Source organism: Amblyomma maculatum, unplaced genomic scaffold (assembly GCF_055883805.1).
Source record: "Amblyomma maculatum isolate TAMU_Amacu unplaced genomic scaffold, ASM5588380v1 scaffold_39, whole genome shotgun sequence".
In the NCBI taxonomy this organism is placed as follows: Eukaryota; Metazoa; Arthropoda; class Arachnida; order Ixodida; family Ixodidae; genus Amblyomma; species Amblyomma maculatum.
In genome coordinates, this window is record NW_028146764.1 from 684,815 (window position 1) to 708,620 (window position 23,806).

Consider the following 23,806-nt stretch of genomic DNA (forward strand, 5'->3'; position numbering starts at 1 on the left):
CAGTGTTGTAAACAGGGGACTAAAATCTAAACAAACGGGTCTCTATTCATTAGGTGAAAAACCATCAATGTCCTGCACTGAAGTCCATTGACACGTTAACTGGCATGACAAAAAATCCAAGGGCTCACTGTCGCAGCTAATCTTACCACGTACTAAAATAACTACCACCCAGCGGTCCATGCTTTTCCGGTCGGTTTTCTCGTCTTTACACAAGAGACTGCTGCCGAAGATGTGAGTCATGGCTGATTTTCGTTCCAGCTCACATCGACAGCGTGAATTGGTCGATTCGACAACCATCACTGGAGCCTCACTGGTGAAAATGTGTGCAAGCATCTCATCCTAGCAGGTTACATTCATAATTATGTTGTACGAAGCTCTGCAAACCCTGTTGCTGAACACTGTTCGCTGCAGCCGTTTTTACTACACCGGAACGGTCCACCGAACTCTCAAGCGGTGCCCGTGTAAAGACACATGCGCAAGCACAGCTAACGCCAGAAGACCTGACGAGTTCCTCCGGGCAGAAGTAGTTTAGAGAGGAGGCATTTGGTGTCGCGAGACGGGTTTCAACCCTACTTCAAGAGTGCGGGAAAACGTGCTGGAACGGGGGAGTTAGGAATTACGGCTAAGAAGAACACCTCAGTGATCTTCGATTCGCTGAAGACTCTGGCGTGAATAGCATATAATTAACGACCTAGACAGGGAAAGCAGAACTTGAAAAGTAGTATGTAGAAAGTTAAGGTAATGTTCAATGGCATCGGAAATGAGCAGCACTTTTAATTGGTTACAATAGGGACGTTTCAGGTAAAGATGTCTACTTAGTACAGGTAGTAACCGGAGACCCGGACCACGCAGCGGAAATAATACGTGAATGAGACTGGGGCAGAGTGCATTTTGCAAGTACTCGCAGATAATAATTGGTAGCTACCGGTACCGCTGTAGAGAAAAGTGTATTACAGCTTCCCCTTTCTGGCACTCACCTATGCTGCTGAAATGTGGAAGCTAAGGAAAAGGTTCCACTTAACTTGAGATGCAGTGAGCTATTGAGAGGAAAATGGTAGGTGTAACTTTAAGAGATAGAAAACGTCCAGAACAGGTTAAAGAAATAATTTGTTAACTGGGAAGGAAAGGCGCCGTATTTTTCACTTTCTCGCGGAGACCTGTACCGCGCTGTAAGAGGAGGAATAAGGGATTTAAAGCGGAGAGAGAGAAAGGGGTGCCATAGTGGAGGGTTAAAGAGTAATTTCGACCAACTGGGGGCCTTTAACACGCACTGACAACGCACAGCACACTGACAACTCTTCGTTTCGCCTCCATCGAAACACAGCCGCTGGTTGTCGGAATCGAACGCGGGTTGCCGGTCGTCTTCACTACTGCACCGCCGCGGTGGGGCAGTATTAGAGAAATAACTCGAATTTATGATATTCTAATAGAAATCAAGAAGACAAAATACACTGGCATGATATATAGTGGGAAGAAAGAATAATCGATGGTCGCAAAGGGTAACAATGTCGATTTTATGGAAACGAATGAATAACAGGGGGCTTCAGAAAATTAGGCTGAAAGATGAGGTTATGAACTCTGCATGGGTAAAGTAGTTATCACGTGCCTGTGCTATCTGATTGACGACATTTGTTTTTTTTTACTTTTTCACTACTTTGTGAGGGTGGGAAAAACATGTACTTAATTCCAAATCATATATGTTTATTTCATGCAGTAAAGCAACGAACGCCCAGACACTGCAGTGGTGGTATCACGTATGAGTTCAATAGCATTCATTTATGCTTGATACATCTTACATTCACATGCTTCAAGTATATTATTGGTTTGTAATTAATATTTTCTCCAGCAAAAATGTTTGTCCAGTTGGATATATAAATAAAATTCGCACGCGACACTATTTAAATTCAACCTTGACCTGTTAGCTCCTATTTATGCGGCTGTCAGCTCAACATGGCATCAGTTGTTTTCACGACAATCCCCGACGCCTGCCCTCAGATGCCTGGCATAGGGCTTGTAGTAGGGTATCACATTTGGTGACGGGAAAGCACCTCGTACAATGTGATTCACTCGTATATCTGATAACAATATCCATAATCGGGTGCACTCAAGTACAATGGGAGTTTATTTTTAGCTCGACTGCAGTAGTCTGGTAACCACTACACAGGAAAGACCGTTACATCAACGTCTCTCTAAAATGCTCAGAAGAGCCAAGAAATATCGGCCAACTAATGGCCCAGACCAACGGCACACTGACGCTGGGTAGGTTAGCATACGCCTAAGGCACTCGGAAGAGAACCTGGGTGTTTTGGCTGTGGATGCCTGTGATGTGTGCACGAGATGGTTACAATGTCAAAGCAACGCTTATCTGTGGAGTAAACCTTGGATGCGAACAATCTATGCTCCAATCGCCACATTGTGCGCTAGCGGAAACTGTGTTGAAGCTGTGGATTTTAATTTTCAGTTATACAAGTACACATTTGCGCACCAAAACATAGGGACAATTCTTCCATTAGACTACTGAAATGTCGTGAAGCTTGCTACAGTTTCTTGGTTGATGCTCAATGCTCAATTATCTTCTCACAACTATTTCTCTTGTGTGATGTTTACTCTGAGCTTCCTTACCTCCACGGTGGAGGCCATGGGCATTTGCGTTGACAATAATTAGGATAGTATTTTTTGGCGGTAGCGGCTAACTTGTAATCATCCGTTCATGCTTCAATTTCAGCAACACCAAAAGTCACAGATAATTTGTTAATTCAAGAGCACTCAGCTCATTTATAACTAACGCCTCTCCTGGATTATCCAGTTTCTTCTCCTTGCGACTCATCCAAACGAAACCGATTTCGTTTGCCATTTAGTGAGCCAGTATGTTGCCGCAGGTGTTCCGAGCGTCCGGTGCCGAAATAGTTATTGAAAATGGGTATTTTAAGCAAAAACGGGACATTGCAACTGTTGAAGTCAGCTTGAGGTAATAAAACTAATATAACAGGTGATATATATTTCATCATTTCCAATGTAAACAGGGGATTCACTCACATGCAGGTTAGGCACTTTTAATAGCGCAGTGTTGTCGACTTTGCTTTGCTTACACCCATTGTTGACAATCATCTGAATATACATCCTTGTCGGTTTTCCTTAAGACTTGTCGGTTTACATTGAGCGAAATATCGTTGACAGCAAGGTTATTCATCTGTTTTATTGAGCAGCTTTGACGTTTCCTGAATTTGCTTAATTTGGCTTCATTTATACCGACTGAAATTTAGGATGTATACTATATGTCCTTAGGATTGACACTGATAGAAAAGCTTAATTTTACCCCGCTGCACGATCGACCGAAAATGACCTGGGAGTCGCGGGTCAGGTACAGAGTTCCAGAATCTCGTGTGGTCAAGATTCATTAGAACAGTTACCGGAAACGAATCTACTGACTGTTCGACCAAAATGGTCCCTCCGTGACATCACAAAGCGCGCTGTTCGATCTTCCCGCCCTTGTCATCTGCAAGAAGGGGCTTTATGAAGATCATGAGATGGACGGACTGAGGACGCATGGAAAACGCAGGTTGGGCTGATGTACTAATAGACAGACTGACCAAAGGATGGGAGGAAAAACAGTAACGCGAAGACAACTTTTTGTGAATAAACAAACTAGTCACAAACGAACAACAAAGAAGGAACTAGGCAGCCATGTTAACGGGACTAACTTGCTGAAAACAGACCGTCTACCCAGACGTTAACAAAACATTCGCAGCCTAACCATCACAAACACGAACTGTGGAGATAAGCCGAAGCCCTGTGGACGTTATGGAAAGAATTTTATTTCATGCGGCATCGTTAATGAAGCGGTATTGCTGAAGCAAATTGAATGATATGTTGTGATTCGAGAAATTTGCGGGTAACGTTCCTTTCCGACTTAGCAAGAAAGCTGAAGCTGGAAAATACGTGTAGCAGTTGCGTTCTTAGCAGTGGTGGGATTTTATCCATCTGTAGAGAATAAATATTTCTGGTGCTCTTGCAGCCTGTCGATCAAGCACGAGCCTGCATGGTGCTAGTACAAGGCAGTGGAGTTGCACACCCCAGACATGTAGCAAGCACTAATATCAGTTTTTAAGCTGCGTTGTACACACTGGACTAGTGCAGCCACGTGCAGGACGGTGAGTAAAGGTTGAAGTTTTAGCATTTAGCTGACAAAAATTATATCGACACCTTCCCTTTCAACAAATGTTTTTCAATGTGGGCAACCATATGCACACCAAGGATCCTATTAAAATTTTCTGTTCTGTCATCCTTGGATCCGTAAGTAGTACTTGGCGACATTTAAAATTTTTCAGAAAAGTTTTTGTCAGTGCCTTCATAAGCGGTTTCAGAAGGCAAGCAACATCCAAACGCGCAAACTGTTTATGAATGCTCGCCATTCTGTTGTGTTAATGTGAGTTGTACGCAAACTTTAAAGCATTTTTTTTTACGTGCTGCACTTGGCTGAAATATCTCTCAGGTGTGTAGATGCAGAATGACGACTTCTACAATATGCATCAAGGAGCCAAGTGTCCTTTCGCACCGACGCTAATGAGTTAGTTTTTCTCCAAATTTTAGTTGTTTCTGTGACTTTAGCATAGCTTTGCGTGTTATGATAAATTTCCTGATAGATGGTCTCTTTTTCATAAAGCAAAGTATCAGCCCAGACGAAGTGCGTTCTTTATCTATTTGTGTCAGTCGTGTTTCATGTATATTTATTCAAGAACAGGTGCCTACTGACGTAGGTTTTCACCCCTGGCTCCGGCGTTTGGGCAGTGTGAAATGAATAGTAATGTGAGCTAGGACGGCAACATCTTTTAAATTATACGTTTGTATAGGCGTAATAAGTGTTTTCTCACTTTCCGGGCGTCGTCCAGGGTAACACCGTAAATGCAGAAAGCAAAGTCAATGAAAATGATGACTTGGAACGGCAGCATAGTTTTTAAAAGGGAGTTTCTGAAAAAAAAAAAGTATTCAATACATCAAATATAGATACCATTACCGTCATGATTATAGCTGCATGTTGAATGAAAAAATATCTGTAGCAAAAATATTCTTGCTCGCTAGTTCATTTTCTATTATTTATTAAGATTTTTAAGCTACAGCCAGTTCGCACCATCCGTCTTGTTCAGCTTCCAATGCATTTGAGATATTTTGACCTCTCACCAACGGCTTTCTCTTCCGGAAATCAAGTCAGGAACCTTACTGAAAAGCCAGGTTTTAATTTACTGACTGGTCTAGCAAGTAGCATTTCTTGGTGCTTTATACACACCCAGAGATATATATTTGTAAGCGCCAACCTCTTTGAATTATTTAAAAATTTATACTTATGAAAGCATCATATTAACTGGTGAGCTTCGGGCATCACGCACTGAAATCGTTTCTTTTTGTTACTTATTGATGCTGTGTAACAATAGCATGATCTTCGAAACGAAACCATTGACGCGTTTACACACGCCTGTCATTTATTCATCTCAGTCATTTACCGAAGCAGGTGCGCAGGTTCTGGTATAGACATGTAGCTCTACTAGGACTCACATAGTCCCAATACAAAATTCTCATTTCTCATTACTACGGCTTGCAAGCTTTAGGTCACAACTTACCGCATACTTCCAGTGTCTGTAAAGATTAAAAATATCCCACATTATTCTCCCTTAAAGCGGCCAATGAAGTAGGGCCAGCAATGAGTGTTGCGTAGTCGTACAATGCCGAAGGCAGCAAATGAAGAGACTGAGGTTGTTCTTAAATGAACCTTTTATTATCTTACGTGCGCCCGTAAAAGTACCAATCAACTCAGCGGCGGCAATAATAGCAAAAGCGTGTTTATCGTCACCGAGTTATGAATGACAAATGAAATCGGCAGCTTTCAATTTATTGTCGCCGTAGAAACATCTAGATAAACCGTCTTAGGTATCCTGGAGTAGTGCAGAATAACCCAGGTACACATGAGCCTGCAGTCAATTCAGACTAATCTTGACGCATCTCGCGCTAGAAAGAGAGCGGTAAAAGCGTGTTTCACAAAACGAAACATGAAGAAATAAAGAGCACAAAATCGGTCCGCGCGTTACAATCATATTGACAAGGCAGCATTCCTCCCGCTGTTGAAAAGCAACAAAGCTTTGAGTAGTTGGGCCAATAGTATGGAAGCTTTACTAGCTGTTTTTAAAGTATTCTGCGGAAGGAAATAATCATGACCACTTTATCATGACCACTTTAACGCCAGAATCATTGGCGTACTTTACCCACGAATTTTGTAATACCGATGTCACAATTTTTGCTTATGAATACTATCACATTACAAAACTAAAGTACTCTGGATGGTGGTCATACCAATCGGGAACGATGAATTTATTGTCGTTTTTCTTATTATATCCCATCATCTACTAATGTATTCTATAGAATGTATGTATGGAAAGTAATCTAAACAAATTTACAGGAATTACCTTGCATAGCATGGCGGCCAAAGTTTTACAAGGCAGATGACACGCTAGGCTAAATTGTGTTATTCTTCACTGCAGACATAAATCACTGTTTCACCATCTGTAATACTATTCTGTCCGCCGCTATGAAGTTCCGGGCGCTAAACACTCCCTAGACAAGCAAAGCACATCGAAAGAGGCACACCACAGGGAGGCCGAGAGTTAGGGTGATAAGGGCAAAATTGTGTCGAATGGATCAGGCACGGAGAATGTTTTTGACAGCATAGGACGAGAAGAAATCATCGTCTTGGTGCCTTAAATTTGGGCGGGTTCTGGACGTGTAACAAGGTCTGGAAGAAGCAAATCAGCGATATAAGTATCAATGCTGGCCAGAACTGCACGCAGGATCGATAGCATGGTTTCGGGCACTGGCAAAACATTGTTTTGCTTAATGGCCATAGAATGGTCAAACAAGGTCCAATTTGAGACGGTGAAGGTTTCGGAGGAAACATACATAGAGAGGGCCCCATCAAAATAAAGTAAGGGGTTTCCGCACTGCCATAGCTTGCAGGTCCCAGCCTGAGAGAGCACGGAGCGATAGAGGGACAGCCGTGAGAATCGATGACAAGCACTGTACTAAGTAATGGCGACAGGCAATGCCTTTCAGTGGGTAGATAATGGCATGAGTCACTGAAGTGCAATAGTGCTTTCCCAAACAGAAGAGGTGAAAAGTATTAGGATAACCCTGCAGTGGTATACGGTGTTACTAAAAAGGACAAACTAGCACATTGAGCGGTCATTAAGGACTCACTCTAAGGGGTTGACAATGGTGCAGACCTCACCGTTGCATGCCTGCCCTTCTTCAACTGTGCACAATAATAGACCGAGTACGCGTTGGCATTTCAGCCGCTCCCAGCATGACCAGTGGTTTGTCTCTTTACGGCGAAGACATTCGATCATCGGTGTCCACCCGACCAGTCTATACGCCACCATTTAATTCTAAAGTTGTATACGTTTTGCAAGTTACGTGGACAACCTATAAGGACTGTCAAACAGGAAAGTCGAACGCGCGTCGTAGTTTGTGACAACTGTAGACGGGTGGCAGTATAAATACGGACGGAATTTTCCAATGACACATGCCTAAGTTAATCACATGTATTATTTAAACAAATAACTGAATCTTTTGTTGAAGACGAGACGGCTTACGTTAGAAATGACACGATGTGATTGTAATTAGCGCTGAGGAAGCCCTGTGACAATTCTATAAGTACGCACTTAACTAAGGCCGCCATATTGAAGTGTGGCTAGACAGCAAAGATTGTGAACTTGGAAACTAGGCCGGCGCGCCGTTTTTTGAACTGATTAACATAGTATGAAATGGTGTTTATGAGCTCTTTGAGAGTGTGTAATATTTTCACATGTTACAAAAATTTACTTAAATATAAGCACAGCACCGGAAAGCAGCGCAGGGCATTGCAGTAACGTGGCAGGGAATATCCTTCACTGTTCGAACTATGGCAAACTAAAAATCAATGGCGATAGCGTTAACAATGTGGCCTGATATTTTGATCTGATTAGGCGCGAAAGGGCACTTGAATGTCTTATTCTGAACGTCGCCTGGACGAAAGTAAAATTATGGTGCGCTGGTCAACGAGGTGACGATGAATAGTCGAACAGAAGGCTATCAAATGACTCAGCTACAAAAGGCAAGTAAAGGTCAAAATGTGTTACGAACGCTGTCTTTCTTTATCCAAGCCAAACACTACAATTTAACAATAGTCGAAGCGGATACCTGTTGAGAATACCTTCAACCATAGACACAGTTGAGGGGGTCGTTTTTCGTGCCAGCAGAATTTCGTCTTTTTGGGGACCCTACTTAGGTCCTAAGTAACCAAAGAAAAACGCGATGGCCATTGCTCTTTACCTAGAGGCGTACTGAGGCCCATAGACTGTTCGAAGGCTTCGTGACATTGGGAAACCGTTTCGGAGCGTCGGGATACATAATCTCGCGCAATATAAGGACAACTGTATGGTCAACAACGAATAATATAGACAATACCGGTGTCGGTGTTGCTCGTTGCTGCAAGAGCTTCAAGGCGGAAGCCGCCTTGTGAATAGTGGTTGAGGTCTCAATAACTGACTATAAAATTGAAACCGTGGAAGAGGGCATCGGCACAGCTGATCAAAGTAGCGAACTGAACCCGCATTCACCGGCCGGCCATTCGGACTGGAGAGGGGCATAGCATGTTTATTGCACAATTTCTACCATCCGCGGCACGCACATGAGACGTTGCAGACGTGATCAACTGCAAAAATGAATGGCAATAGGAGCACATATTATAGATGTTTGTCCACCTGCGTCATTACGAGAACGTACAGCCACATTGCCGGCAGAAACATTCGGGAGAAACGTTAAGTGCGTTTTATATGGTTTACAGTTGGAGGCAGCTTCAGTACAACCTGTAGAAGCTGCTTCAACAAATTTACAAGGTAAGAGTGATCGTATGGAAGCAGACGAAAGGTTTGGCTGCGGCGGTAAGAAGGCGCGATAAGGACCGGAACTCGTCGAGGGTGATGAAATGATTGTGCAGAAGACCTGGAATCTGATCGGGGCAGCACGTTTTGAGCCTAGCCAGGATGGCAACGGGGCAAATACTCGCTACAGTGAGACGAAGGTCAAGATCTGTGGCAATGTCGGCAAAGGAGGTATCTAAACTTTAGGCAGACACTGCGCCATTCCACTGCACTGCGGTAATGTGAAGGGTAATAGTTTTTCGGCCTATACAACAGGCAATATTTTGGCGAAGAGACTGACTACTGACAGCACATATTATGGCAGGGATATCCAAGGTGGAAAATAGCCGTATTAGCGACGCAAAGGCGAAGGTGGTGTTTTTTGTGGCCACCCGTGGCCTCACAGTTGCCAGGGGCTACAGTTCACGCAGATACAATCTGGTCACAGCGTCCGTGACGTGATAGTCGAAGAGCTCCGAATCATGATAGCTTTTCCTCACAGGAGGGTAGTATCGCTGCTTCGTTTTGAAGGAATGAGAACTGCTAGCTCACACTAAGGATTTTTGCATCCTAACGCTACCGCCACGGTTTGGTAATAACGGAGTTTACAGTACAGCGATATCTGCAGGCAAACAAATGAAATCGGCAACTCCGTTGTGCTTGTGGCCCACCTAGTCTGTCCTTATGATGGCGTTAAGCTCGAAGCAAATGTTCGAGACCACTTAGATGTAGGCAAAGTATGTTGCCATAGCTATTTTACGTCACATGCGAGCTGTTTTGTGTTGACCTGTTCACCAACAGGGCTTCCATGCAGGATCCAAAGCATATATTTGCACGTCTCCTAAATTGTTAGAATTTATTCGTGGGTTTCATGCCATCCTTGTCCTGCAATTTAGATATAATACATTACGACAACTCTTTTGTAATATCTATTTGTAATCTTGTCACGTGGGGGTGGGAGTGCCGTAGGCCACAAATGAACAGACAGGTGTACGACTGGAATTAACAGTTTATTTGGGCTGACTGCGCCCGCGAAATAAGTAAAATACTCGGCGGCGCTCAATTTAAAGCTGACAAAGAATCGTCTAGATAACCCACCAAGGAACCCTGTAAACGTCTCGAACAATAATAAACATTTCTGCTTCGCTGTGCTTACTCGGGTACAATCTCGGAGAATCTTTCTCTATAAAATCGATAAAGTCGCTTTTCGCGATACCGGGCATGAGCAAAGAGTGCGATTCCGGTCATTCGCTGTACCTAAAATGATAGGCGCGCATGCTGGTGGCAGTTGAAAACACAAATAAACGCTTGCGGCAATATCGTACCAGCAGGTTAGCGGCTTAGCCAATCTTCGACATCTGTACCTATAGTGCTAGAAAATTATCAAGGTCGCAGGCCGCTGCCATAATTATGAAAGGACACGTGTCAGGATCGCTGGTTGGTGTCAGGTTGGCGATACTGGCTTGATGATCATAGCAAAGCTCCCTGGTCCTAGATCGCATCCCGCGGCTCCACTAAACACCTACGTGGCCAGAGCCTGGCATCCAGGAGACAAGGCTTCGAAAACAAGTACAGTACATCGATAGAACCCGAGGCACAGCAGGCGCTTCAGGCAAAAGAATGTCACTCTAGTCTCTACATTCATTCGCCGATTGTAAATGGACTTCGGCCGGCTACAGCGAACAAAAGTCTTGTTGCTTTTATGTGCGTCAAAAGAGAACAAGCATTGGGCTGGTGCCCAAAAACGTGTCTTTCACTGAGGATAGTGGACAAATTATGGCAATAAGGCAGTAAGCTCTTCAATGACTGCTTTCCATTTCTTTGTCCGCACATGCTTGCGTACGTCCGAACAGCATCTAAAAGAGTAAGTCATTAATTTGATTTGCAGGGATGGAGATCGTAAGACAACTAAGGCTGTTTGAGACGCCATAGTGGAGGACTCCGCAAAACTTCGACCATCTGAGGTTCAATAATATGCACTGGCCTCGCACACCATAAGGACATGACCCCGTTTCGCCTCTATTGAAAACGCAGCCGCTAGCGGTCGCATTCGAACGTGGGCACTCCGGTACAGTTGTCGGACGTCGTACCCATGCGCCACCACATACGTAGAACGCAATAGCGGGCAGGTCCATAGAGAATTATCAGTCACATGCAAATATATTTGGATGATGTATCAATATAGATTACATGCGGGAATTATGGGACAAAGGCCAAATGCTGCCTGCATGTAAAGAGGTCAACACATTCCTTATTCAAAAACAATGTAAGAAACAATGCGGCGAACCTCTGAGGTCCATTTCGCTTACCTCATGTGTAGGTGAGGCAATGTAACTTTTAATCAAAACGAGACTTAACAGATTTCATCAGTAACACGAGCTTGAACCTTACACTATGATCGAATTCGGGACACACCTTTCTTTTGCACATGAAAGGTCATGCTTCAACTTATTCAGCATGTGCTAGGCAATGAAACGAAATACAAGAGATTATTAGTCAACATGACGCAGCCAAATCTTCCGACCACGTTGACCACACGCCGCCACACTAGAAAGCCAAGAAACTCCAAATGTATGGCAAAGGTATATACTATGCCAGGGACTTTCATATAGAACCGTTACTATCAGCCCAGAAGGAAGGGGAGAGAAATGCGTAAGGATGGGCAACGCAAGTACTCACCAGTGTTTGGTGCTATCACCAAAACTGTTCAACATTGGAATGATCGGCATACAGAAGAAAGTAGCAGGTATACAAGAACTCAACCACACATTATATGCGGACGGCTTCATCCTCTATGTTAGCAGGGCAGTGAGGCGCACATCGAAAACACCCTCCAAACAGCGATCGAGGACACTGAGTCGTACCTAAACTAAATAGGGCTCAAATGATGCGCCGAAAACTCGGAAGCGGTCTCCCGCGGTCTACAAAATAGGCAAAGAAAGGCCGAGGAACATTGGATAACGGTAAGAATAATTAAGACAAATACCCTCGGTAGACACAAATAAAGTGCTGGGTCAAAGGATAGAATTGAAAGGTGAAATCACCAGACTGATACAAAACCTCGAATCGAATGTAGGGCAGACGCGTGCGCTACACAAAATAACTGGAATTAAATACGTGGAAATGAAGGATACGAACCTCTTCAGCATAATTTAAGCATTCATAATCGGGAGAATCAAATACGTGGCAAGATATAAATGGCTAGCCAAAGCAGAGAAGAACCGGATTGAATTCCCAATCAGGAAAGACGTCATAGCCTCTCCCCATATACACCCAACCAGAATATTCTTAGTTTGGCAGTTTCAAGTACACTAGACGAGCACATCAAGCTACCACAGTGGTGCAACACCAACGACTTCTACGCAGCCAATCGGGCTAAAACCTCTGGAAACCTTGAGCTTCGAACTTTGACCGAATCTCAAAATCATCGAGAACATCTCAACAGACATAAGGAACAAAAAAGAAACTCACTAACTCCAAGAAGCATGCACATGAGGATAGAGGTAGGAACAGAGTGAAAGCTCTGAAGATAAACCTAGCCAACACAAAGGACATGGTTTACATGTGCGCAGAACGGGTTTCGTAGCTGTAGCATCCAGGGAGGATGGGCTCGAATCGCGAGGGATTGTGTTGGAGCGAAACAGCGCATGTATAGACTCGAGGACACATACATCAGGGTCCCAGTTCGAGCCTGGTTCCTCTTCAGAACGACGTGCTGCAACACACGTCATGATTTCCTTACTCATTAGAGGTTAAGACTGACATACCCACGAGCAGACAAATGCATGATCCGAAAGGAAGAGTTCTTGTGCGGAATGTTGCAGGCGGGTATTTTTCCCAACCCATTCGCGGTAACCAGATGACATCCAACGATTCAGGACCCTGGGTGTAAACACAGTACCGAAATTGAAGGCATGATTCACATGGTGTGGATATCTCCTAGCTACAAAGAACCAGGCAGTAATATACAGTCCTGGGAGGCTTTCTTGACCACCCAGTAACACGAAGCTCCTCTTCCGAAAGAAATCATTGATTTGACCCTAGACACCACTGAATCCGAAAGGATTCCAGCCTGCTGGAAAAGGAGAAAGGTTAGGCTGGTCAAGACTCAAGTCAGCATTGCCTCCTGAGGAAAGTACCAGCCTAAGTATTCACCTGCTTCCAATTGAAACCAGCCACCCTGCCTCGTATTGTTACACAGCCCGGCAATGAATCACGTGAGCGACAGAGTAATCAATGCTTGAACGACGTTGCACCGCTGATATCTGTAAGCCCAAACTTCTCAACTCCCAGCTATCACTCACCAGAGGTATGCTTACAACTCGTTGAAGCAGCAGGGTTTAAAATGGAGGATTGAATGTTCCGGCTGTTTGTTATCTGATATTCTCGCGCCAGTGTTTGTTGACCCCACGGGTCTCTCGAACAAGCAAGGGAAGCAAGTTTCCGAATGTGGAGTTCCTCTCGTATGTCGCAGCATTGATATCGCATCAACTATTCATTGGTGGATGAAATGAATGTCTCACAACGCTTAAAGACTAATTCACATTCTCTATTAGTAGGTGAACAATGCATGTTTGGCGGCCAAAAGCCTGTTATCCCAGTTCAATCATTTCGAGACCTCTTGCTTAAAATTCTTTAAGCGAAAAGTATCGAGGATGCAAGCTTTTGCATTCTCGAATCGTACTGAAATTAGGAAAGAGCAAGCATCAGCACTTTCCTCTCCAAGATAGATTTCCGCACTCACTGAACTCGCCTTTAGGCACCCGTGTTGCTGTTTGGCATATGTACCACCCAAGAAATCTCTCCGCTTGGCACTCGCTTTGGACCAGATCGTGCAAAGCCTCGAAAGAAACATAGGACCCCGTGTTTGACGCTAGGATAGTGGACAACCAAATTGTCCGCTTTGCACTCACTCGGGTAAGCAAAACCCGATGAAGGGTAGTGGTATTTCAATTATGGTCGCGTGGACCGCACTGAAGCGAGGTTCCTCACGACTTCTAACATATGCTCTGCCTCTCATGCCTGTTCACAAAGCGAGACTACAGTCAAGCTCAACAAGGTCTTCTTTACCGGCTGGTGATGAGAATACTTATTCCTTGGCTGTAGCTACTCATAATATAAGATAGTGGGAGGGAGAATCTCGAAGCTTATTTCACGCATGTCATTAATTAGATGCAGCATATGATGCAAAGGCCTAAAGGTTTTTAAGGTAGTAGGCTTTTTGGTGTCTGCAAAATTTGGGGGTTGCATGGCAAATATGGCCAGAAGGGTCCTTAAGCACTGAATGCCCATTCTAGAGTGCGCCGACAGTGTCCGAAAGAAAAAATAAATTGTTGATGCACAAGTCAGAGTAAACTTACTAGCGGTCAGCAGATAAAGTCGGTAAAACAGATAACACAATGAAAAAGGTAAAAAGCCCAAAATATTGCAAAAACACAAAAAGCAATGTAAAGCAGCTTAACACAGCTCATTAACGCGTCCCACGACATCAAGCCGCAACTTGAATGTTGAATCTAATCAGAGCGATTATATCACGAAGTACAGCTCTACAGGGTCTTGAATATTTGGGGGCTGGGATTTAAAAAATTCCTATGCAAAATCTACTACCCCATTCGTGCTGAAATAACGTTCACAAAGTAGCAAAATATAGTCTACGTTATCTGATAAGTGATTCAACATCGGTGCTTGCCTAGATTTTCCGAAATCGAGAAAAAACTGTTCTCGGTGGCGTGCACAATTTTCGCAGAAGAGAGTCGAAAAGCTATTTTGACATGGTGCGTCATCTGTCGGGCAGCGAGGCAACCGCGCGAACGGCCGGAATGGAGCTTGCCTCACTGCTCGACAGTTCAGGTGTCCACAGAGTAAGTGTGACAGATACTGCGCCTTTCCCTTCCTGTGAACCATTATTTTTTTTATATTTATTTCAGAGACAAAAATTGCTTTAGATAAGCATACTAATAAAAAAATTGCATTTAAAGGCCATGTTTTCAGCTTCTATTGACGGCACGGTTTTGTTCATTAAGACAGATGGATATCCCAAGGTGGCACCCTCGCTATCAAACTATTTTCAGCAATTCTCGTCTATTGTTGTAGTAGACATAGGCCCATACTGATGTACTAATTGTGAGTAGTCTATGAACGTACTACCTACAATGACGAATTGCGAAGTTAGAAAATTTGGCATTAGTGGACAACCATTGATGGGTGGCGCCATCCGGCGTGGCCAATGCGCACCGAAAGGTTTTTGATTAGCGTTATTGGCACGACAAGGCGTCAGTTGGCCAAAAAATTGCCGTTTACTCCATTCATCCTTTCATCTGGTTTCCGTGATTGAACAACCGTTTGCTTTTGCATATCCTAATGGTGAACTGCAAACTGTGTTGCTAGGCGCTAGGTTCTCTGCGTGCTCTTATCAACTCACTAACTACTACCAGAGTGCATATTGTATTGGTTACAGCTTTGCAAGACAAGCTGACACACCTGCATGAACTACGTGCGATGCTTCGTTGTCACATACCGCTGCTCGCAGCCCTGTGGAATAGTATAGGGACGCACGCATGAGTAAAAGTATGTTTCCTCACAATATGTGCGTTACCTATTTCAGCTGACATGAGCCAGCCTTTATGAATTCCCACATTGGAATAATCTAGAGGAAATACAGATTAGACTGCCGTTTTAGACTTCTCAGTGCATATTCAAATTCAAAATGGCTACGTGTGTATCGCAGGCCTCAGCGGAGTCCTGAGTATATACAGGTGTAGTCAGAAATTCCCAGACTGCCCTGAATAGCCGGGTAGCGGCTGTTGTCTGCTATCGTGGCGCTGCTATCAGATGCGTGCCCTGCGATGCGCCGGATTTGAGGGTATGCGATGAGAGGTGGTCAGGCCCCAATAGGAGGCCCCTTCTCGCTCTCCATGATGGCAAAGAAGTGAAGAAGATAGTGCGGCACGCACTTTCGCGCTACCTTCTCTGGATTAAGTTGCGCTGCAGCCCGTGATGCAGCAGACACCCGTTCGCCAGAGTAAGGGTGACGCTGGTTTCAATCAATAATGCCACACCGCTGTCCATCTTCTGGTGCCACCAAGTGGCCGCACCATGTCTTAGCCGAGTCTTGCAGCGCGAAGTATACATTAATTAGCTTCCGCTCGTCATCCGATTGGCTGAACGCGGGCACACGGTCGAAACTGGCCAACCAGTCTTCCACATCCTCGAACCGGTCCCCGTGAAATGATGGCGGTGTTCGAAGTGCAAGAAGGACGAACGGTGGGCGTTGCGGGAATACTGACTTGTCTAGCTGCCGGTCGTAGATGTCATGGTTCGCAGAGGTGTGATCAGTGGTTCAAACTCTCGTTGAAGGCCTCGGACGCAACGGCTTGCTTTGTGGTCGGGAGTGGCGTCTGCGTGTCGATGAGCGGCGTCACTGACGTCTTCGGGGGCAACGTACATGAGATTTTACCCTGCACAATCTACAAAATGTGACCAACAAACCTAAGAAGCAGCAAAACAACCGAGCTGGCATTTTTAATGAATCGAAACTTGAGAGACGAAGACGACGCTCAGCCGCGTGCCCAGACATGGTTCGGCCACTTGGTGGCGCCAGAAGGTGGCCAGCGGTGTGTCACTGAAATAGTTAACGTCGTCAGAATGAAGCCATATTATAATCGTTAAACCGTTTGTACGGTCCAAAGCAGAGCCACAGACTCCCTCGTATAACTGCTCAACTTATCTATCGTTCCTCTACGTTTGCGGCATCGGGTCGATGCCTCCTTGAAGGGGAGCAGTGCCGCACGGCTGTCCATCTTCTGGCGCCACCAAGTGGCCGAAACATGTCTTGGCACGCGGCTGAGCGTCGTCTACGTCTCTCGGGCTTCGATTCATTAAAAGTGCCAGCTCGGTTTTTCTTCTGCTTTCTACGTTTGTTGGTGACATATTTAGTTTGCGCTTTTGCGTAATTTTCGCTTTGTTGGCATGCGATAACATGCGTTTACCTTGACACCCGCTCTTTCACAGCATGCGGGGCTGTCAATGTGTATTCTCTAATCGTTTTGCTTGTTGGCAAGTTACTCGACACAAATCGCGGTAGAGCACGCATTGTTTGCTTGTGTTTCTGAAAGGTTTTTGTGGACGTGTAATTGCTATTTCGCTCTCTGACATGGTGTCAGCGTGCTCTAACTCACCAACGTACGCTCTAAAGCACTTGAAATTCGGCGTGCGTTGGCGAGGTAACTTATGTTACCTAGACTTCTGCGAACTATTTCATGTTTTCGCAGGCATTATGAACTTTCATGGCAGGTTTTGAGCACTTGGGTACGTTTTTTCCGCTCTCGAGAGCATGAAAATTGCGCTTTTCCCTATTATGAGGAAACAAGCGGGCAACGAATGCGTATCATGACACGCGGTCATATCAATAATCCTTTTAACTTAGGCCACGTGCTCTTTAACCCGTTACACGATTTCAGTTTACGTGCTCCGCGTCGAGCAGGCTGATATGCTCATCACCGCAGCAGAGCATCTAGTAGACCTCTTGATTACTTGCATTTGTTGCCTTCGAGCTTTCGGCATCTCCGCTCTCATGCAAGTTGCGTTCCGCTTGTGATTGAAACCACTCACTTCATGCCTATGCAGCAATAGACTTTCTAATTTATTAGCGCACATACCTGAGAAGAAAGTGGTTTTAATACTTTTCTGTTTATTTTGTGCAGGAAATCCTTATAGACCAACACCGTGTTTACAAACAAAAGGGGCGCTCGCTGTGTCGCAGCCGACTGGGGGTGAAGAAATAGGGTTAGCGCGCTTAGGAATACATGGAACCGAAATATTTCTAAACAGTGTTTTAACTACTCGAGACACCTATGATATCCTTATTTGGTGCACAGTAAACGTGAACATCCTAGAACAGATCATGAAAGTATGAAATCTCATGGCCGAGCCGAAGTATTTTTAAAACATCGCGAAACGCGCATATGATGACCCAGCAATTGCCTTTGGACGAGCGGGGAAGCGCGCATATGAGGTCAACACCAACTTGCTCCTGGTGTGGTCGGTTATGTCACCGGATATAAGCGGCCCGGCGGAGAAGACATGGGGAACTTGAACCATTAGCATTGCACACAGGAGCTCACGTAACGTTGTCTTTCGACGCATAATTGGCATGTAGAAGCTTTCCTTGATGCGGGTAAGGTTTCTGGTAAAGCCCAAGTGCCCAACTGCAATGGGCTCGTGCATTGCGCGTAGAACAGAGGTGCAGAGCTAGCCACAGTGCCAAGCAGAAAGCTTGCACCGCGAGACGAGTAATTTTTCCGGTAGAGCAAACGATCGCAACGGAAAAAAGGGTTTGAGATGTTGGATCACAAGCTTTTTGCAAAAACCAGTACCAAGCCTTGATCTTTGCGTTGTTGTCACTTGATAGGGGCAAGACCCAAAAATAGTATGGAAACGGCAGCAAGATAGCTGTGAAAGTTCTCATCACAAACAGTAGTCGCGAGAAGGAGCAGCGAGAGGCAGTCAGCGTTAGCGTGTTGGCAACCACTTTCGTTTGTACGACGCTGTAAAGCTGAACTCCAGAAGGCGCAATGCCCAGCGGGCGAACCCACCGCACGGTTCGAGCAGATGCATCAGCCTGAAAAGCGAATGATGATCAGTGATGACCGTAAACGCACGTTCATAAATGTACGAGCGAGACCGCTGTATGCCGTAAATGACGGCAAGGTACTTTTCACGTTATAATTGCGTTCAGACTTGTTGAGGGTACGACTTGCGTAAGCGACAACGGATTTACTCCCGCTAATCCATTGTATGAGCACAGCACCTACGTCGATGCCATTGGCATAAGTGTGGAGTTCAGTGGTAGCTGTTATGTTGAAGTAACACAGTATGAGCCACGAGGTAAAAAGAAACGAGCTGTCGAAACGCAGAGTCACATTCGGGAGTTCATTTCAAAGGAATATCTTTTTGCAAGAGACATAATAGCGGGTAGGCTACGTCAGCAATCTTGGAGATAAAGCGCCGAAAGTAAGAGCAATGTCCCAAGAGGCTCGTCAGTTATTTCACAGATTTGGGTTCTTTGTTGCGGTTTACTGCTTCAGTCTACTGTGGGTAGGGCCTAACAACGTCTTTGTCAACCAGATTAACAAGAACAATGATCTGGCGTTCACAAAAGCGGCACTTCTTAGAGTTAAGCACCAGACCGGCTTTCTCCATGCGGTTAAGAACAACAGCTAAACGGCTGTTATGCTCGGCGAAGGTTATTGCGAAACTCACTATGTCCTCTAGGTTGAACATGCAAATTCGCCCCTTCAATCCAAGCAAAATGGTGTTCATAAATTTTTCAACGGTAGCTGGAGCGTTGCATAGCCCGAAAGGCATTATATTAAATTCATATTACTGATATGTAATCCCGTACGCAGCCTTCTCTTTGTCTTTCCGATGCATGGGTATCTCCTAGTATCCAGACCGTAAATCAACAAAGGAAGAGTACGAAGCTGAATGGAGGCAGTCAATATCACCACCAACGCTAGGCAGCAGGCAAACATGCTTCTTTGTGGCAGAGTTGAGGCGGCAATAGTCGGCACAAAATCGCCATGTGCCATCTTTCTTTTGCACGAATATCACAGGGGCGGCCCACGGTCTCGAGCATTCCTGAATAATTCCTTGTTGCTTCATATCACGAACATATGTCTCAGTTACCTTACGTTCTGAAAGTGAGACATGGTATGCCGGCTGTCTGATCGGGTGTGAAGACCCCGTGTGGATCATGTGATGGGTGCGGGAATGTGGAATTGGTGGTGGCTGATCTCGAACAAAGTTGAACACCTCCACTTGTTTCTAAAGCACTTCCATCAATATTTGAAGGTCGCTGGTGGATAGCGTTTTGCTCATCATGGACAGAAATTGGGAATTAGTCAGATTGGGACATAAAGGTGAACGACGAACGTCTTCACTGAACACGGCGCTGTGCAGAGAAAGTCGTTCTTCAAACTCTGCAAGTTTTAAATCATGAGGCGATATGTGAGGTTCATTGGAACGATTGATAGTCGAAACCGTAGCACGGCCCTCGTTCACTCGAATAACGCTGCAGGTCACTAATACGCTTTTTTTGCGCCCCAAGGGAAGCAGGCTCCCCCAGTTCGTCAAAGACATTGAGACCCGCGCCCGGGAACACAACTGAGACGAAGCTGGCTGGCATCGCAGGTACGGCGGTATATTTCAAGACAGAAAATGCTTGGACAGCCCGCGGCGATTCGTCTATTATGCTAGGAGACGGGGCCGGAGGTGTGGCGGTACGCGAAAATCATCGCCTTTCCCAAACCACGCAAGAAAACACGTTGGAAAATCTGCGGCCTATTTACTGACCTCACAGGAAAACTGTATGAAAAAATCTTGATGACCTGACATCAGAACTATTTGAAATATAAAGATCTCATGTCACACAATGTGTTTGGTTTCCGGCCTCAGCTATCCAAACAAGACGTCATTCTTCTCCTCAAAGAGGTTCTTAGGAACGTGCCCAAGTACGGAGAGCACGTGATCATGGCTCTGGACCTCAATGGGGCGTTCAGAAATGTTAGTTATGAAGCCATGCTATTGGGTCTGAACAGCTTAAATCGCGAGCGAAAGATTGATGGTTACGTCAGGGCCTTCCTTAGGATAGTTCCGTGACTATAGGGATCCGCGACTTGCGATCTAGCAAGTTCAGAACGCCTAACAAGGGTACGCCTCAAGGATCTGTAATCTCCCCCCCCCCTTCTCTTCAAAATTGATGTGGTTTGTTTGCCGGAGACGTTGAATCCCATACAGGGCACTCGGCGCGCTATGTACGCCGGTGACATGCAGATTTGGACGATGAATAGTTCGCTAGGCCTCAAGGAGGAGAGGCTACAAGTAGCCGCCGACTGAGTCGACTGCTACGCAAGGGCGGACACTTTTATTTTCGTCGAAAAAATTGAAATTCTCAGAGTATATAATACGACAGTAAAGTTTCCCTCAAAGTTATGCTAGTCGGGGCTCGCATATCAGATGTGCACTTGCTTAGAGTGTTGGGAATGTGAATTCAGTTCAGAGTTCAGACCACATGACCAGATTGCTATCTGGATCCACAGCTCATATAATGAGAATTATTAGGCGAGTAACCTTTATTGGAAATGGAATGAAGGAGGTAGACACGCTTAAGTTAGTGAGGGCGCTTGTGGTATGCAGAGCAACTTAGTCTTCCCTATCAAAACCTGAGCCAGACGGAGTAAGAGCAAGTGGGAGCGATCCTCATGAAGGCGAACACGACAGCGCTTGGGTTACCAATAAGAAAAGCAAACGCAAATTTATTGGCCCTTGGCTTAAATAACACATAAGAAGAGCACAGGGAAGCGCAGCATGTCTCTCAGACGATGAGGCTACAACGCACTACGACCGGAAGAGCTCTCTCTCCGGCGGAATCTGGGCTATCATGACCTGATACTGGAGATTGAACGAATGATAGACATACCGGACAAGATTCGGTCAACATTTGCCGTAGCTCCAGTTCCCAAGAACACGCATCCTGTCGTTCGTAAGGGTAGGCGTAGAGCCAGGGCGGATGACTTAGCGAATAGCTATCACAACACGAACACCGTTTTTGTAGATGCGGCGATGTACTGAAAAGAAATAGATGCGGGGGTGACGGTGATCAATTTCCAGATAAAGGAGGAAAGCGACAAAACACAACTCATACTTTGCACTCCGGGGCACGGCGGCATTGCCGGTAACATCCAGGCCGATCTCATAGCTCGAGGTTACGCACGCCGTGAGAGGTCACAGGCCGAAAAGATCGAGGCATGGCCCGTACCTACGCAGACATTTTGTCGAACTTCAGGGGGACAGAAGGCGGTATCCTCTACCCCACAAATTGTTAAACAGGGAGCAGTCGATGTCTTGGCGCCTGGTGCAAAAACATTATTATCCATGCCTGTCTTTATACAGCGAGGTACATCCGACCAGATACAGGAACACGTCCCTGGTTTGGACAGAAACCGACACTTCATCACATTGCATGGGCCTGCCAGAAAATGGATGCAGTGCCTATAATCCACAACACCACCTCGGAGCAATGGGAGGGTGCAGTTCAGTTCGGAATCGAAGATACAGCTTTGGCTGGTTGAACAGGCCAGCCGGGCAGCAAAGGTCGCTGGAGTCCTGGAATGAGGACCCAACCACGGGCGCTCTACATTACCTTTTTCCAATATAAAGTTTCCTCTCTCTTTTAGAGCCGATCGAAGGCTAGGGCTTATTGATATCACGCCACTGTTGAAATCAAAAGTTGCGCCACCCTGTTCTAAAAAGTCATCGCCTAGAATAATGTCATGCATAGACCAAAGAAGCACATAAATTCGGTTCTAAACAGGTGGCCAGCAATCGCTACATTTACATAAAAATACCAAATGAAACCAACGATTCTCTCCCTGCGTCTCAAAATATGACAGTTCTATCTCAACCAAACATAATTTTACTGCACAGGCGATTCTTAAGATTTAAACCCATCCCAGACACTGTAGCACCAGTATTTACTAAGGCAAAACCCCCTCCACTAACACCTCTGGGTGGTTCTTTTAGCATAACGACAGGTAGAGCAATTGGCAACATCGATGACTTCGTGACCGCACCTGCATCGGGTCGCGCAAGCTAGTTTCCCGGGGGGGGGGGGGGCAGAGAAGAAAGGCGGGCATAGGGTGAACGTTGGGAACGCCGAGCAGGGGAGTCAGACTCCGGTCAGAAGCTGGAGGGTCGTTTCCTCGTGGTGCGTAGCGGCAGGAGGTCTAAGTGGTGGAAACATCGGGTCACGGAATTCTGGACTAACATTAGATCCACTATTCGACCATTGGTGCTGGTAGCGTCGAACTTGGTTAAGATGACGGCAAAATCGGGATCTGTGGCCGAGAATATACAACGGCGGTAGCAGCTGTGTTTCACGAGCGCGGTCAGGATAATAGTGCTCGGAGACAGGATTGAAGCGATCAGCAAAGTCTAGGCGCTGGTCTCATTGCGGAGGAGGTGGCGCCGCTGTAGTAGGAACGAGCGACTAGAGCAGAGCCGTAGGAGTCGTTCCGGGGTTCACGTAGCGGATGAGTGTGAGCGGTAGTACCCCAAGAAGAGGAGCTCTGGATTGGAGCTGCCTGCACGGTGCAGTTGTCACAAGGGAGTGCAGAGCGGTTCACAACATGTTGATGGCGGGAGAGTTGATGACGGATAATCTGGCGAATCACGCCAGGTAAACTCGGAGGCTAATGAGAATGCTGATGAGAATCCATGCTTGCCACAGTGGTTACATTACACAAACGGCCGACATTAGTGCTATGCGGCGCAGCTTTAGAGCCTCGAACGTGCGATAGAGCTTTAAACGGCCGTGGCAGAATCCAAGGTATCTTTTGTGATCAAGAGGTTATATACGTTCTCCTCGATGCCATTTAAGAGGTTCCAACTCTGTCTTCCCCAGACATGCGGGATTCACCACTTGGCAGTTTTAGAACCTCTTATCTGTGCGTTGCATACGTTTCACCCGACACTTGCGCTCGCTGGAGTAAAGTCTGCTCATCGCATTTCCGTTTTGCCGCGATATCACCGAAATAATTGGAATCTCCTCTTCAAAGCGGCCTCAGCTAGTTAAAGAGGCTTCATGGTTCTCAAACCATGTCTTCTGTGGAGTTCAAGACAAAAACTACGTTGTCCAGCTTGACTGCGGCATACTAGCAAGTGTACTTGCTCACCTGCTGCTAATTGGTTAGCCACTCATCCCACGCCGTCCCAGCCTTGGCAGAAAAGATCTGCAGCTAACGATAATGGTGCGAAGCGGGGGCCTTGCGCGCGTTGTGCGCTGACGGACAGATGGCAGTCTT

The 23,806-nt window shown here is 45.7% G+C and overlaps 1 long non-coding RNA gene across 1 annotated transcript in view; it reads right to left on the minus strand.

The window, feature by feature from the left end:
• LOC146170822 (uncharacterized) overlaps positions 1-23,806 on the minus strand; it is a 111,742-nt gene that overhangs the window by 85,139 nt on the left and 2,797 nt on the right. The window contains exon 2 of the long non-coding RNA XR_014703103.1: positions 4,872-4,968. This is a non-coding gene — a long non-coding RNA (uncharacterized LOC146170822). The remainder of the gene's footprint in view (positions 1-4,871; positions 4,969-23,806) is intronic.